General features: G+C 45.2%; 1 long non-coding RNA gene across 2 annotated transcripts in view; it reads left to right on the top strand.

Annotated features, from left to right (window-relative positions):
- Positions 1-15859, top strand: part of LOC113177823 (uncharacterized) — a 35679-nt gene extending 19820 nt beyond the window's left edge. For both annotated transcript variants that reach the window (XR_013344174.1, XR_013344173.1), the window contains exon 3: positions 15722-15859. This is a non-coding gene — a long non-coding RNA (uncharacterized LOC113177823). The remainder of the gene's footprint in view (positions 1-15721) is intronic.
- The last annotated feature ends 190 nt before the right edge of the window (positions 15860-16049 follow it).

Genomic DNA, 16049 nt, shown 5'->3' with positions numbered 1-16049 from the left:
TTAATATAATTTTTTAGTTATATATGGACATAATACCTTCATTTTATTTATTTTTTATGTGGTGCTAGGATTCAAACCCAGTGTCCATAAAATGCTAGGCAAGTGCTCTACCTCTGAGCTACAACCACATGTTTTCACGTTTTATTAAAAACATTTTTTTTTTTGACACTGGGAACTGAACCCATGGGCACTTTACTACTGAGCTACACTGCCAGTCCTATAAAAAAATCATTTATTTCTTTTTGAGACAGGGTCATGCTAACTTCCTTAGGGCCTCACTAAGTTGCTGAGGCTGGTCTTGAACTTGTGATCCTCCTACCTCACCCTCCCAAATCACTGAGCTTACAGGTGTGCACAACTATGCTTACCTTACTGACAGTTTTAGGGAAGACTGAGAAGTATGCATTGGGAAGGGGCATCTGTGTGAATTACTCACTGGCTGTGCCAAAAGAATGCAGAATAATGGTTTGTAGAGCAGTGGTGTCAGCCTAGGTCCAGTCAGGAGACTCAAACCACAGAGGAATGGCAATGTTTAATATGAGGAAGTAGAGGCAATCAATGTTTAAGAAGAGGAATTATTAACACTAACAGTGATGATCTGTTGGGGGGGAAAAGAGCTCTAAAGATTCATAGGTGGAGTTTCTGGGGAGCAGCCCTTATCTCTAATGCTGAGGCAGAGCGCTTAAGGAAGGAATAAGTCTAGAAAAGTTCCTGCCCCCTCCAGGGATTGAGATCCATTCCTCTTGGAGAGAATATGCCTTGTCCTTCTGGAAGATCACTAAGGTGCCACATCTTCTGAACTCACCGGGGGCAACTCTCTGCAGCACACAGGAAACCCCACCCCAGGAGATAGATCAGGGAGAATCCTGAACAAAGGCTAAAAGCAGAAGGAGGCAATGACAGGGCTTTCTGAGAAAGGCACGTATACTGCTGGTTTTCCTCAGCTTGTGGGGCAATGTCAGATGGCAGAGAGCCAAGGTTTGTTGTGGGGTGGATTATTCATGCTGAGAGTATAACAAGGGTCAAGGGTCATTGTGGGGAGCCAATCCAAATGCAGGCATCTTTAAGTCCTGATGCACCATGGGGATGTGACAGATCACTGTAGTCTGGTGCAGCAATGCCATGACTCCTGACTTGGGCTTTTCCCTCACTGGGATAACAAGGCCTAGCCCTAGGAGTAGGCTGCACCCAGAAGGGTTGAGCCACAGCACCTGTTCCTTTGTAATCTTACCCCTTTGCCCTTTTTGGGATAGAATGTTCCATGGAACCTCCCCTTGTGTGTTCCCTATATCAGAATGAAGAATTCCTTGGCTCTCTCTCTTTCCAAGGACACTTGAGGTCGCAGAGCTGTCTCCCAGATTATTGAAAATGTAATTCTGTGTGGTTGTGTGCTTTCTTTGTCATTTTCTTGAGTTATTGGAGTAGTCAGATATTGTGAACCCAGCATTAGGTTGCCAGCAAGGATAGTTGGTGATAGGTCATTACTATAGTGCACTGATCTGTGTTTATACTATTCTGGCTGTCCTGGTGTTAATAACTCAACCTGCAGAACAACAGATGGTAAAGTACCGTTAGTATTCCCCTTTTGAAGAGGAGGAAACAAGGATGTAATAAACTTAAATGACTTGGCAGTGGTGGACTCTGGGATATGAACCCATGTGGTTAAACTCCTCAGCCTGAGCTCTGAAATGCATGGTGTACTGAAAATACTTCCCATTATCCCCCACCGCCCATCACTTTCAGATCCTGCAGCTTTGACCTCAGCCATTGGGTTTGGCACCCACACTACATTCACTAGAGCCTCTACCCAGGGAACTCTTGACTGGGATGGAATTGCTGATGCCACTCTGTAAGTGCCTGAAACTGACATTAGATATAAGCTTAGTCTCTGTGGGAAGGTGTTGGGTATGGAGCAGGGAGAATGCCATCTCTACAGGGCAGAGTGAAGTCAAGGGCTGAGGTGAAAGGTAGGTAGGTAAGGGGAGGAGTAGAGACACTGGCTGACAAGCCAATGAGATTCCTGCATGTGCTCAATGGCCTTTATATCCTTGGCTGCCAGGACACACCCTGTATCATTAGCAAACAGCCTCTCACCTGCATCAAAACATCTTTAAACATATGGAGGTGTTTCTTTGTCTTCAAGCCAAAGAAAGATGAGTGAGAGGAATGGGGAGGATGCAGGGGCAGGGAAGAAATGGAAAAGCCCCGCAGAGAAACCTGAGAGTGGGGGGTTCTTGTCAGGACACTGGGGTCATTCAGGGAGCATTTGGGGGAAGAACAGCTGGGCCTTGTGAAGCTAGAGAGTCATCTTGGGGGTCCACTGTCCCTGTCTCCTTCTCTCTGGACTCCTGCCCCAGCTCAGGTGTCATGATCTCTGACAGCTGTTTTTTTTTTTCCTTTTCTGCGGCCCACTTCTCTGCTCTATCATGTGCCTGGCCTTTCATCATAAAGCATGCCCTTAAAGGTAACTCTATCCGTTTTGCACCAGACTTCTCTGTGCACTTGGTCTTTTCCATTTTCCAAGACCCTAGGAAGTCATCCATCTCACTAGGTCCACACTGGCAATACATTTACCCCTTGTCACCTTAGTAGTGGCTGGGGGGAGGTAGGGAGTGTCACTTGAGACCTCATCAAAGTGAGCTCAGGGTAGTGGGGAGGGAGGCTCCTGGGAAGAGCCACAGACATGGTGAAGTCCCTGGAGTACTGACCACATGGCTGGGGACACTGGAGAGAGAGATTCAACTTCAGCTTGTGGCCGCATAGGACTCGGTCCAAGCTTTTCTCACTGGGATTTTTGTTTCAGAAGGAGTCATGGATTAGAGTCCTGTGGACTCTGAGTAGTATTCCTCAACTGATTTTTGACCTTGGGATAGCCCATCCTTTATCTCTAGGTCTTAGTCTTTTCACCTACAAAATGGGAAGCCTGGAATAGAAATAAAATCCTGCTGGGATGATGACGGTGATGATGAAGATGATAAGCAATTACTGAGCATTTGCTGTAAGCAAGGCATGTCTCAGTGCTTCACACACATTAAATTAGGTAACTCACAGTATTTATCACCAAGGTGACCTCCATTGCTAACTTTTTACACATTGTTTTGTCCCATATACCTCTCTACCCTACCCAACAATATCAAATAAACCCAAATGATCCCATCCTTCCAGGTGAGAATCCTGATCATTTTATTCTCCGAGGGAAGCTCTCCTACCTGTTGATTGTAAGTATGATGCTCAGTTTTAGAAACACAGTAGATTTTATTTTCCAGATTTTATGAAAGATGGAAAAAGAATAGAATGTGAAGGTTAGAAATTTGTTATCCTTGAACAGGAGACATGATCAATGCACTTCTCTCCTCACACCCACATTAGCAAGGCTGGGAGAGTGTGTGGGGTTGGAGAGTCTTGCCCTCTGCCAGTCAGGCCTCAGGGCGCAGGACCAGCTGAGCAGAGCCCTTCCTCTCCCCTCCTCCTGCAGCTTCTTCTTGTCCTGCTCCTGCTTCTCCAGCACCAGGGACCAGTCTTCCTCCTTCACCAGCTGGACACTGCAGCAGGTGAGAGCTAGGATGGCCAGCATGTTTCTGGGGCCCTGAGAGAAGCTGCAGTCCATGTCACTCTAAGTTATGCATGTCCTTATCTCCACAATTTGAATAGAGTAGTGAGTTGGGGTCCTTAACTTTGTTTTGTAAGGTGTTCAATTTCTAGTCTCTTCTACTCTCTGCTCTGGACTCAAAATAAATGGATGCAATTCACAGGGTTCCACTCCTGTGCACTTGTGTGGTGGAGGTGGTGAAGGTGCTGGTGGTTGTAATGGAATCCTGATGAACATCTGAGCACATGGCAGGGATCTTTTCTAAAGGCAGAGCAGTGGTTTATGCATCTAAATGTGATATAGTGAAGGTGTTCTGTTATGGTTTGGATCTTGAATGTTCCCCCAAAGGTCATGTGTTAATGGCTTGGTCCCCAAACAGCAGTGTTCAGAAGCAGGGCCTTTGGGAGATGATTGGTTCATAAGGACTCGACCTCCTTAATGGATTAATCCATTTATGGATTGTTTTAATCAGCTTTCTCATTGCTCTGACTAAAAGGCCCAATCAGAACAATTGTAGAGGAGGAAAATTTTATTTGGGGCCTCGTAGTTTCAGGATGGCTCATACAAGGCTGGCTTCATTTCTCAAGCCTGGCAGAAGAATGTGACAGAGGGAAGCAGCTCACATAATGGCCAGGAAGCAGAAAGAGACTCCACTCACCAGATACAAATATATACCCCAAAGCTATGCCTCCAATGCCCCACCTCCTCCATTTACCAATCATTTAATTCCTTCAGGCGATTAATTCACTGATTAGGTTAAGGCTCTCACAGCCAGATCATTTCTTCTCTGAACTTTCTTGCATTGTCTTATCTGTGAGATTCTGGGGGACACCTCACATCTACACCATAACATTCTATCCATGGACCCCAAAAGCTTACACTCATCTGATAATGCAAAGTACATTTAATCTACGCCCAAGAGTCCCCATAATCTCAAGAGTTCTGATATTTTTGATCTCACTTTGGAAGCGCCTATAAAATTAAAAGCAATTTACAAATATTCAATACATAAAGGCACTGAATAAACATTTTCCATTTATAAAAATCAGGGCATAGAAAGAAGGAATGGGACCAAAGCAAGACCAAAATTCTGGGCAAATATGTTCTGTAATTCAGTGTCCAGCATCGGGGGCACATGGCATGATGTCCCCTCCAAAGGGCTTGTGTAGCTCCAACGCTGTGGCCTTGTTGATCACAGCCCAAGTGGCCTTTCTGTTGGCTCATCTCTGCTCAATTCATGCAGCTTTCCTAGGAAATGTTCCTGTTACTGTCATTTCTTAATCTCAGGGTTCTCCATGGCAGCTTTGGTGTCCACTCAAGTCTCTAAGCCCTCTCAGGGGCTGCCCGCAGAGACTGACTGTGCTGCACTTTTCATGGCCTCTCAGGCCTTCCTTTGAAATCTTGGTGGAAACCTCCTGTCCCCTGAACCCCAGCATCCTGCATTCCTGCCAAACCAGCACCAAGTGGTTGATGCCAAGGTCTTCAGCCATCTCAAGCAGTAGCCAAGCTTCCAAGTACCCTGGCTGAAGCACCTTCTGAGCATCTGGGTGGCTGAGCAACTTGAAAAACCCCTTATCCAAGAAGGATGCCCCACTGGTCTCTATTCAAGAGAATTTTGACTTTTATTCCTTAGAGCCTGAGATGGGTGTGGTCTTGCCAGCTCCTGAGATGCCCTCAAGCCATCTTTCTCATTGTCTCAGGCAAGATCTTTAGCATTTCTTTAGTGGCAGTGCCAGATTTGTCTTTAATGTTTGCAACTTCCTTAGCCCCAGTTTTGCTCCCAACTTTTAAGTCCAAGTTCTTAAAATCTTTCTGCTCTGTTTTCTGCTCCTAATTATCACAATCAATTTGTCTAAAAGCCACCAGTAATATCCATGCCATCACCTGAATGCTATGCTGCCTAGACATTTCTTCCACCAGAATAAGAAGTCCATCCCTTTTAAATTAGCCTCACAGAGAGTCTCAGGACATGGGCAATGAAGTTGCAGACAACTTCTCAGCCACATTATAACAGGAATGGCCTTTAGTCCCAATGTATCAGGGGCCTACTTTGTGCTTTGAAAACAGCCCTTGCTGCTCTGCCACTGCAACTGATGTTTAAAATGGACATCTTTCTTTCTCTTCCTCTCTCCCTCCTTCTCCTTAATCTCCTCCTGCCTAATTTCAGTGAAAATAGAATTGCCTTACTTCCCCATTCTAGGCAGAGTTGTCTGTCCTGGAGTACAAACCCACCATAGGCCCCAGATTTTGGGGATGGTCACAGCAGATCTCATAAATGACTATCTTCCAAATTAATAAGTGAATTGTAACTCCAACAGAGAACACCTTTGAATTGCCTCTTTAAAAGCCTCCTATTTCTGTTGATGGACAGAATCACAGACTCTGAAGCTGGAGTCCCCTGTGTTTCTCCTCTTTTAGCACAGCAATAAATCTTTTTCCTATTTCTCAAATCATGTTCTTATTATTGGATTGGCATTGGGGACAAGGACTGAGATTTCAGCAACAAATTTGCCTCCCCAGATGGGACCCAAGAACAGCCCCACTATAGCTTTCTTGGGCAGGCCTGGCTCTGCGAAGAACCCCACTTCCATGCTGAGGATGCAAGGTTGCTGGTGAACTTTCTGAGAACCAACTGCAGGAGAGATAGGAGACAAGTGCGTTTGCCTCGAATCAAACCAGAGGAGCTCTTCTGTGAGTATAGGAGGAGACTGAGGGACCATCTCAGCAGCTGCTGAAGGTCCTTTTGTTTCAGGGAACTCCCACTTTCTCTCCCTGAATCCTAATGGTACAGGTTGCTCCATCTTGGTCCACTTCAAGAAAAAGGAAACAAAACTTTTAAAATTTTATTTTAAACATCAGAAATTTATTGGTTGCTCAAAACTTTACATTGATCTTGACATATCATATATCATACATTTGTTTCAAATGGGGTATGAATTCTTATTATTCCCCTGAATCAGAACTTTTAAGTGAAGTTGCAACACCCTGATTATTTGGTAAGTCCCCAGTGTGCAGGCCGAGACCCTTTATTACAGATATTGGGTTCCTCTTCATGGAAACTACTGGTCCCTTTTGGTGTGGACATCTGTGGCACTACTGGTGTAGAAGTCACCATAAAGTAGAACTCTGGAACCTCGGGATTCTGACTCTCTTCTGATTTGTTCTATGCTCTGATCTGCTTGTTAGCTGTGGGCTTGGGAATTCCCTCTGGTCATCTTTTTTGTTTGTATCTGTTACTGCTCCTCTTAAGATATGGCCATATTGAACATACGAGGCAAAGAAAAGACCACCGACTCCAATTTTAAACCAAATTAAAGCAAGTTTATATTGTGTACACAAGAGAGCTGATCAGCGACCACCTCATCCAAATGCAGGGCCAGAGAACAGTGTCTGGTCTAAGAGCAGGAAGGTTTTTATAACACAAAAATTTACAAAGGTGGGTGTCTTGGGAGCTTACAGTTGACAGGGTTCTGGCAAGCATAATATAAGGGCAGAAAGCAGGTTAATGATCTACATGGCTTAACAGCTCAAGGTAGGGAGTAAACTGAGATTCCAACATCAAAGTTAATGAGGAGCAGCTGAGATTTCAGGGAGGGTTGTAACTGGTCAGGGAGAACAAGGCATGGGTAAGTTCAAAACATGGGCAGGAGTTCTAAGCAAGTTTAAAACATCAAGGTGTGGTCAGGCCAAATAGAAATCTTAGGACTTTACAGTAAAACAGAAATGATGTTTTGATGACCTTGTGATGAGATGACTCCCAATCTTAAAATGGAAATATGCTGGGTTCTTCAGCCAATACTGCATCGATCCTATAGGTATCTCTAGGGAAACATATTGAAGAAATTTGTACATGCACATCTGTCTGTTTTAAAGGTTCCTGTCTCTCATCCTTGGTTTTGGTGGTCCTATCTTCATTTTTTTTTTGTATTTGTTATTGGCCCTTTAAGACATGGGCCATGAAGCATTGATCTTACTAGTAGTCTTTGGAGCTGAGAGAGCTTGGCTGAATGTGCCATGCATGGGTATAAACCTGTCGAAGAGAAAGACAGTTTACTGTAACACAGTCTTACCTTTGAATGGTTTTTCTGGATTATTATACAATTTGGAAGTTGAAGTAGGCCTGTCAGGGGTAAAGTATGTGAAAGATCCTTATGAAGTTGCAAGATCAAGTTCTCAACCATCAGGAACTAAGTGGAAGGTGCCAAAGGCGTTGCTGCTGGTGTGCAAGGATAGCAAGACACCAGAGGAAAGGGTCAAAAGATTTCAGTCTTTAAACTCAGAGCTGGCACTCCTAGCACTGTTCCTCATCCTGGCCCCTGTCAGCTGCAGGTCATCTCACTGTGGGTCATGGACACCAGCCCTAAACCTGGGGGAAAAAAAATCACAGAAAACTGCCTGGAATAATAGCCTAAGAGAGCCTGGCCTCTGTCCTGCCTTTCTGCCCCTTTTGTTCTGGTGTATGTTGGGGGTGGAGGTTGCTGGATTGGACCTGTCCCAGGTTCTTCTCCTAGGGGTCTGGGGCCATAGACCCATTCAATGGTTATTTCAAATTCTCTGAATTTGTAACTGAAATGAATCATCCATGGACTTAGTGAGTCACCTGTGGGGTCAGGGCTACCCTAGTAGGGAAGGTCAAGTACAATCTTCTGACACTACTTTCCCCAGAGCAGTATGTTTAAATAGTATCTCATCCTGGAGAACACACATTTGTCCTCTACTAAGTGTATCACCTCACCTTGAGCTCACACCTGTGGCTTTAGGAAGTGTACCCTATAATCCACATGAACCGAAGAATCCACTGGGCAGCAAAGGGTGTGTGTGGGGGTGGGGGTACAGTAGGCCTCAATCTACAGGAACCCCTCCTAAAAACCAGACCATCTGAAGCCACAGGAGCATAGGACCTGCTGCTCACTCTAAAATATGCATCTGCAGAATCACTTGGGAAAGACAGCGTGAGGATGGGCACCAACACTGGAGACATTGGAGACACTCTAATCTAGGGTCAGAAAACTAGGGCAGTGGGAAAATCCAGTACCCCATTCATTTACATGTAGTCTTCAGTTGCTCTCAAGAGTACTTGATACAGAGACAGTTATAGTGTGGCCTGCAGAGGCCTGCCACCCCTTACTATCTGCCTTTATGGAGAAAGTAAACAACTTGTGCCTACTTTATACCCTTACATGATGCTGGATCCTCAAGAGTTAGATGAGCCTAGAATCCAAGGTCAGAAGTCTACAGATGCTACTACAGAAATGTATAGATGTACCATTGCTGTTAGGGAACAGACAGATGAGGAGGGTAGGAACACACGTTAAGAGAATAATTCTATGAAATGTCCCACTGTGCTGACTCCCACATGCTTTCTTCACCCCCACATGCTTTCTTTGCCAAAAAACAATTTACCTGCAGCCCTGCCTAACCAAAGTGGAAAGGATATGTCAGATTCTTCAGCAAACTAGGAAATTCAGGCAGGAAGTAACATTGACAAGAAGAACCCAAGGTATGTGTCCCTTCACAGACCAGATTCTGGAAGATAAAGATAATTCCTCCTAACCATAAAACCTGTAAAAATGATTAAGAATCCAATTAGAACCAGTCAGCATGGGCCAGGGTGACAGAGTTGTCATGGCAAAGCAGACTTGAAATTCTGATGTCCCCCTGTTGTCAGTCAAAAGCCAAGAGGTGGGCCTGGGTGGGACTCTCTGGAAACTTTCCAGCCCCCCACCCCCCAAAAAAAGAACTGGAGCACAGGAGAGTGCTCTTTGTCTCTCCCCTCTGAGAGGACCCACTCTCTCCCTTGAGAATATCCCTTTTCCTACTCTGAGCAATATGTCTGTAACCTTTCTGAGTTGATCAAAAGAATCAGGGTTTGAAGATGGGGGTCTTCCAGCTGCCTCAGTTTTTAGGAAGACCCCAGCTCTATAACATCACCAGGGTCATTAGAGAAATGGGGCCCCTGCTCTTGCTTTAGGATCTTGGGTGAGGTGGGGGATGTTGCCGGTTGTGTCCTCAGGCAGAGGCATATGGTGCCAGGTGGTCCTGGAGGAGGTTAGGGTCCCTAGGAGGAAGGGAAGGTAGGGAGGCCCTGGATGGGGCGTGGCTAGATGAGAAAAGGAGTGAAGGGAGGTGAGCTGGGTGGTGGCTCACTGAATCACAGAAATGTGATTGTGGCTGGTGGCTGGTGAGGCTCTGTGGGGGCATGTGCTGAGACCCCCAGGCAAAGTGTGGTGGGAAGTTCAAGAGTCAACAGCCTTGGGATGCTGAGGGTTTGCAGTGGGTGAAAGTCTGCAGAGCAGAGCTGGGTCTGGGAGTGTCTGTTGTCCTGACCCTGGGGGGATCACGCCCCTGTGCACGACAACACCTGGTCCTGGGGGTTGTGGCTCTGGCTCTGCTTCCTGGCTGCCAGATGTCACCAGAGACTGCCAGCTTGTGGTCTCCTTCCCTATGTTTCTCCCACCTCTGGCCCTTACTATTTTTTTTTTTCTTTCTTGCTCCTCTGGAGGGTCTCAGGAGGGGAGCCAGACACTTGCACCAGGTGGGACTGGACCCGCGGGGGCGGTGGAGGGGCCTGGGGAGGGGACCAAGGCTCAGTCCCGCGATCAGGTGTCTGGACTGGAACCCTGTCCCAGTGATCCTCTGCCACACCCCTTAAATTGTAATCTGGGAACTCACCGGTGGGCGCTGCTCAGAAACAGTCCAGCCGCACAAGCAGAGCCAGGCTGACAGAAAAGAGCCAGGTGAGGGTACCCACATCCATATCTGGACTAGACAGAGCGCGAGAGGGTGCCGACGTGTGCGGGCCTCGCGCGGAATGGAGCGCGTAATCCTTCTGTGCGAGGGACAGGGGTGGGGCGAGGTGAGGCGCAAGGACCGCGCACGGGACAGGGGCGGGGCGAGGTGAGGCGCGGGTACCCCGCGCGGGACAGGGCGCGGCCTGGGGCAGGGCGAGGTGAGGCTCCAGGCGAGATGAAGCTAGAGGATGGGGCGAGGTGAGGCGCGGGTACCGCGCGCGGGACTGGGCGCGGACAGGGGCGGGGCGAGGTGAGGGGCCGGGCACGTAGACCTTTGGTGCGGGGGACAGGGCGCGGGACAGGGGCGGGAGGAGGTTGCGGGGCGGGTCGCAGGTCTGGGAGGCCTGCTGAGGGCGGGGCAGGTCGCGGAGCGCAGCTTCCCGAGGCTTCTCCTGCCTTTGCTGCAGAGGTTTGGTGATAAATTTCAGACTTTTTACTTAACGGACAGAGGCCGCTTTCCCTAGGTTTCTACACCCGAGTTTCAAGCCTCCTCCCTTTTCTTTCCATAGAAAATGGTTTTATCAAAAACATGGTTTGCAACTTTTTTCCAATCGAGTTGTGCTGCTTTTTTCTTCTTCTTTTTAAACGTGTGTTTAAAAAAGCACAGGAGTTTTGTGTCTAGTGGTGACGTCTTGTCGGGTAACCTCTGCTGTACTCCGTGGGAGGTGGATGAGGAGCAAGTGTTCATTTCGAGCCTGGAAGCTGGACCAGGCGAGCTGGGGCGGAGACATTGGCACCGCTTAGACCTGTCCAGCGAACTCCCAGCTGTTTGCCACCAAAGCAGGGACTCCTTCAAGCTTCTGGCTGGGACTCTGTTCTTGTTCTGATCTGACAATAAGATTGATTGACTGTTGGACACTACAGAATCACAGCAGTAGACGACTAATACATTTATTTTTCTGCAAACAGGCAAACTCGGAATAGGTTATAGGAACACTGTTCTCACTATGAAAAGGAGAGCTGGGTCTGTGTGTTAATGCTTATTTTCAAAGCAAATATGAGCCCGTATACATTCAGCTATTCTCAGTTTATATCTTAAAATAATACATATTCAAGATAGTCCCAGACCAGCGCGTTGTAGCGTTGTACATGTACTTTTCTTTTTAACTCTGTAAGGCAATGTATGGAATGACTGACGATTTATATGTAACTAGCTGTCTGTTGATGAAGATAAAGAAAGTCTCCTGTGAGTTATTTTAACCAAAAAAAAAAAAACTCTTTGGAATAACTATACATGTACAAACCTCTATACAATTTCTTAGAATAAATTGCTGTGCAAATTGATCCAATTTAAAACTGCATCATTTCATGGAGAGCAATTTTTTGTAAAAACTTGTAATTGTTAAGGCCCAGCTTTGGAAAGGGAAGTGGAACTGTTACTATGCTAGGAGTGCTAACTGGTACAACGATTTTTTTTTAATAGAAAAGTGACATTATTCATCAATTTATGGGGGGAGGGGTGATACATTCTCATGTGTTAAGACATCCTGGGAGGATAACAAAAATCTAATCAAACTTTATCTTGAGTGTGTGGCTAATACCAGAGGATATAGGCTTGCATGGGGGAGACACTTTATGCAGACTATAAGCTGTATTTTAATTGTTTGCTTGTGAAATGTGAGGATGGTGATTATATATACATATATAGGAATGATACACACACACACACACACACACACACACACACACACTGGGGACGTGTAGCAGGGATTGAACCCAGGGGTCGCTTAACCTCTGAGTCACATCCCAAGCCCTTTTAATATTTTGTTTAGAGACAGAGTCTCACTAAGTTGTCTTCTTAGGACCTTGTTAAATTGCTGAGGCTGGCTTTGAACTTGCAATCCTCCTGCCTCAACACTAGAGCTGCTGGGATTACAGGCATACACCATCACACCCAGCTTTCTTTTTTTATTTTTAATTGGCTGAGCCTTTAATTTTTATCATTTTAAAAAATGGTTGATAACATTGTATGTATTTTTATGTACAATATGATTCTCGAGGTATGTATATTTATTTCAGTATTCCTAGTTAACTTTGTCCTGTGAGGTTTTCCAAGAGCCATCCTATTCAGAATTTCCCATCAGATTATCTGGATTGGTCTCTCTGCTGCATCTATTGGACCATTAGTGCAGCTGTATTATGCCCAGGATTGCTACAGCTGCCCGGTAAACATTAGAATTTTATAGTGTTCCCTGGGCCAAAGCATAGATATGCATATCTTTTGCTGTGGGCTCTGATTTCCTGGCTCCCTCAGAAGCAGACACAGAATGGCCACTTCAAAATGGCTCTGCCTCAGGTGCCCATGACTCATTTGGAAGCACAGGGCACTTTTCAAATACCATTGCTCAGTGTGGCCTCTGGATCAGCTAATTTCAGGGAGCTTTTCTGACTCAGGTGCAACGACATGCACGGCTATTAATTCAGACACTGGTGAGAGGTGATGGGGGACTGAGAAAAGACAAACAGACATACATAGAGAAAAAACCTGAGGCCAGGTGGGGATTCAACCTCTGATGGAGGATGAATAGCCCAGAGCTAGCTCAGGATGTTTATTATATAAGTTTTTTTCATCAAAAAGTTATTGTGGGCTGGGGACATAGCGCACTTGGTAGAGTGCTTGCCTCTCATGCACAGGCTCTGGGTTTGCTCCACAGCACAACACACACACACACACACACACACACACACACACAAAGTGATTTGTGAGAAAGTTTTAGCAAAGCAGAGAGACGTGAAGTTCATAGTGAAAATTGCGAGACATCGAGATTTGCTGCAATCAGTGTGGCCAAACTCATGGTTCCAGCAAAGGGTGATAACAGATTAGAAAATGAAGATTCACACACAGATTGTGAATTATGTAGCTGGGATTAGGTGGAGTGCTGCTTTCTGATAGAGAAGCAGGTCTCAAGATTGGCCAGCAATTTTTATTTATGTATATCTCATATCAGGTTAAGGACTATGCTAGCATTATTCTTTGTCTTCAGGAAAGTTACAGAAAAAAGAAACATCTATGGAGATTTTCCATAGTTGCAATCCACAGTTGCCATGTGGAATGTTAGCAGCTTTGTGAAATGCTCAAGAAGGTCCATTGTTTAAAGTTACTATTAAGCAGGCAGGCTTAGAAGTAGCAGAGCTGGTGAAACATTGTGGTAGTCTAACAGGAGAATTCCTCTATCCCTGGGAGCTATGTGCCTGAGATCAAGGTTGAAGCTAAGCCTCTTATGAAGATCCTTTTCATGCAGGGCATTATTATAGCAGCTAGGCATCTTATGTGGCCACCCAGGAACATTCCCAGGCACCAGATGTGCCACAGCCATGAGGTCATCAGAGACCCCCAGTCTCATTCACTGCTCTCCCATTCTTTGTCACCACTCTCCACAGAGGTTATCATGCTCAGAATTCTCTATTCCAGGAAGTTGATGCCTGAGTTTAAGGTTTGAAATGATACAGCTCTGCGCCTTCCCAGGGAGCTTCCTCTGGCTGGGCATCACCATAGCAAGCGGGCCACCTTGACCTCAATGGTTACATAGGAGGTTCCCAGCAGAAACACAGACATGAGGCAATTAGAAATCATGGTTCAACTCCCTGCTGTCTACACTCAGCATTTTCTGTACTAAATCTGTTAATTTTGTTTCTCCCTCTGTGCTGAACCAGTGCTGCTACCACTGCTGCCAAAACCAGCTCGGTTTCAATGTACTCTTTCTTCTTTGTTTTACTTACCCAAACTTCAGAGTCTCTAAGCCACTGTGACTGTCCAATATTGAGTTTCAGTGAAATCGCTTTTTTACCCACCTTGCAGAGAAGCAGTACTCCTGCTGCTTGAATCCCAAGCCATGGAGCAACTAGGAATGCAGCCTTCCTCTAAACTGCCATCATGAAACCCCCAAATCCCCCATAATTCGACTTCTATTACTAAAGATTAGTTTTGTCTCTTTTTAAAATGTAGATAAATTAAATCATAAAGTATCGATTCTTTTGTGTCTGGCGTTTTCCTCCTATTTATGGAAATTGGGTCTAAGACAGTCATAGATCCTATCTGTGGGAGCTACGACCAGCATGGCCAAACTAGCAGAAGATTCTGGCGAGGGGCGATGAGAGATTGGAAGAAATAAAGAGTTAACATGCGTGGATCTTGAAGATAAAACAGCTGCAGTTGGATGGAGGGCTTTAGAAGCAGGTCTAAAAAATTACACCAGAAATCTTTATTATATATGTCTCTGAATCAGGGATTAAAGACTATGCAAGCATTATTCTTTATATTCATGGAAGTTACAGAGTTAGCAACAGTATAAAACTATTTCCTCAATTACATTTGCAATGTGCAATGTTAGTAGAATTGTGCATCTCTCAACAAAGTCCATTGTTTAAAGCTACTAATTCACAGGCAGATTCAGGAGCAGCAGAACTGTTGAAACATTGTCCTTAGGAAGGAAGTTCCATCATTCCCAGGAGCTGAGGTGCCTGAGAATAAGGTTGAGGCTGATAAGTCTCTAGCAGGGAGGACGTCTTCACAGCAACCAGGCATCCTATGGCTTTGCACCAAAACTTTCCCAGCCACCAATATGCCACAGCCACAAAGTCATCAGGAATTGAAATCTCAGACACTGGTCTACCAGTCATTGTCACTGCTCTCCACAATGGGAGTTAACCATATTTTTTATAGGGTAACTGTTCCAGCTATAAACATGTCACACTTTATCCTTTCTTTTGTTCCAAGTGTCACAACAAGATGTTAATATATCCACATGTCAATTCACTCTATGGCCTTCATCCTTTGGGTCATGACATCTAGGGAGTTAGCACAGTTGACTTGTGGTTTCTGCTCTCAGTAACTTAAGTATATATAAAAATAAGTGTAAACACATAAATAAACCTCATTAAACCAGGATTTATACACTTCTATAAATAAGGAAAACATCCACAGTCTTTTGAATTCCACCTAAATGGAGGACAGTTTGTTGGAAAGAATGGCAGAATAAAGACTGTCATCAAAGGACACTTCTTGCCATCACGAGTTGGTCTGATGATGTTGCCTTCCCATGGTCCACAGAATTCATAGTTGATGATGAAACAGCTTCTACAATATGAAGGAAAATTATTAACCTATGTTATATTATCCTAGAGAGCAAATAACTCCTCAACCAAAGATCTGAAGCCAACACTCACACAGGTTTTCCAGATCTCACACACTGCCCCAACTCAGGAAGAGACTCCTGTATGCCCTCCCCTCACTGTCCCAAGGCCCTACCAGACTAAGACAGACACTGCTCCCCACTAAAGAAAAAAACAACCACAGAGGACAGACTATTCCTCACCTTAATCGAGTCTTTTTTTCCTCCAGAAAAAGAAGATGATGATGAAGATAATTATGATTAGGCCACTGGCGACAACTATGATGATCATGGAAACAGATCGGTTACGTGGAGACTGCTTAGTAACTGGGACTCTTGATGTTATTGCTAAAACAAATAAAAGAGCAAATCACTGTCAGATTTGAAAATATCCATTCTTCAGCACCTGTTATCCCATGCAGCCCATGGGACTATATATTCACTGACTCATTATGGGACCACTATTCTACCAGGTCCTGGGGGTACAGAGATGAACAGAGGTTGTGCCGTGTCCTTATGGAGCTCACATTACTATTGAAGGGGACAGCAAATGTCCAT

The sequence above is a fragment of the Urocitellus parryii genome, chromosome 8, assembly GCF_045843805.1.
Source record: "Urocitellus parryii isolate mUroPar1 chromosome 8, mUroPar1.hap1, whole genome shotgun sequence".
Classification (NCBI taxonomy): domain Eukaryota; kingdom Metazoa; phylum Chordata; class Mammalia; order Rodentia; family Sciuridae; genus Urocitellus; species Urocitellus parryii.
Note: the sequence above shows the minus strand (reverse complement) of the source record. Positions and strands in the feature narration are given on the sequence as shown.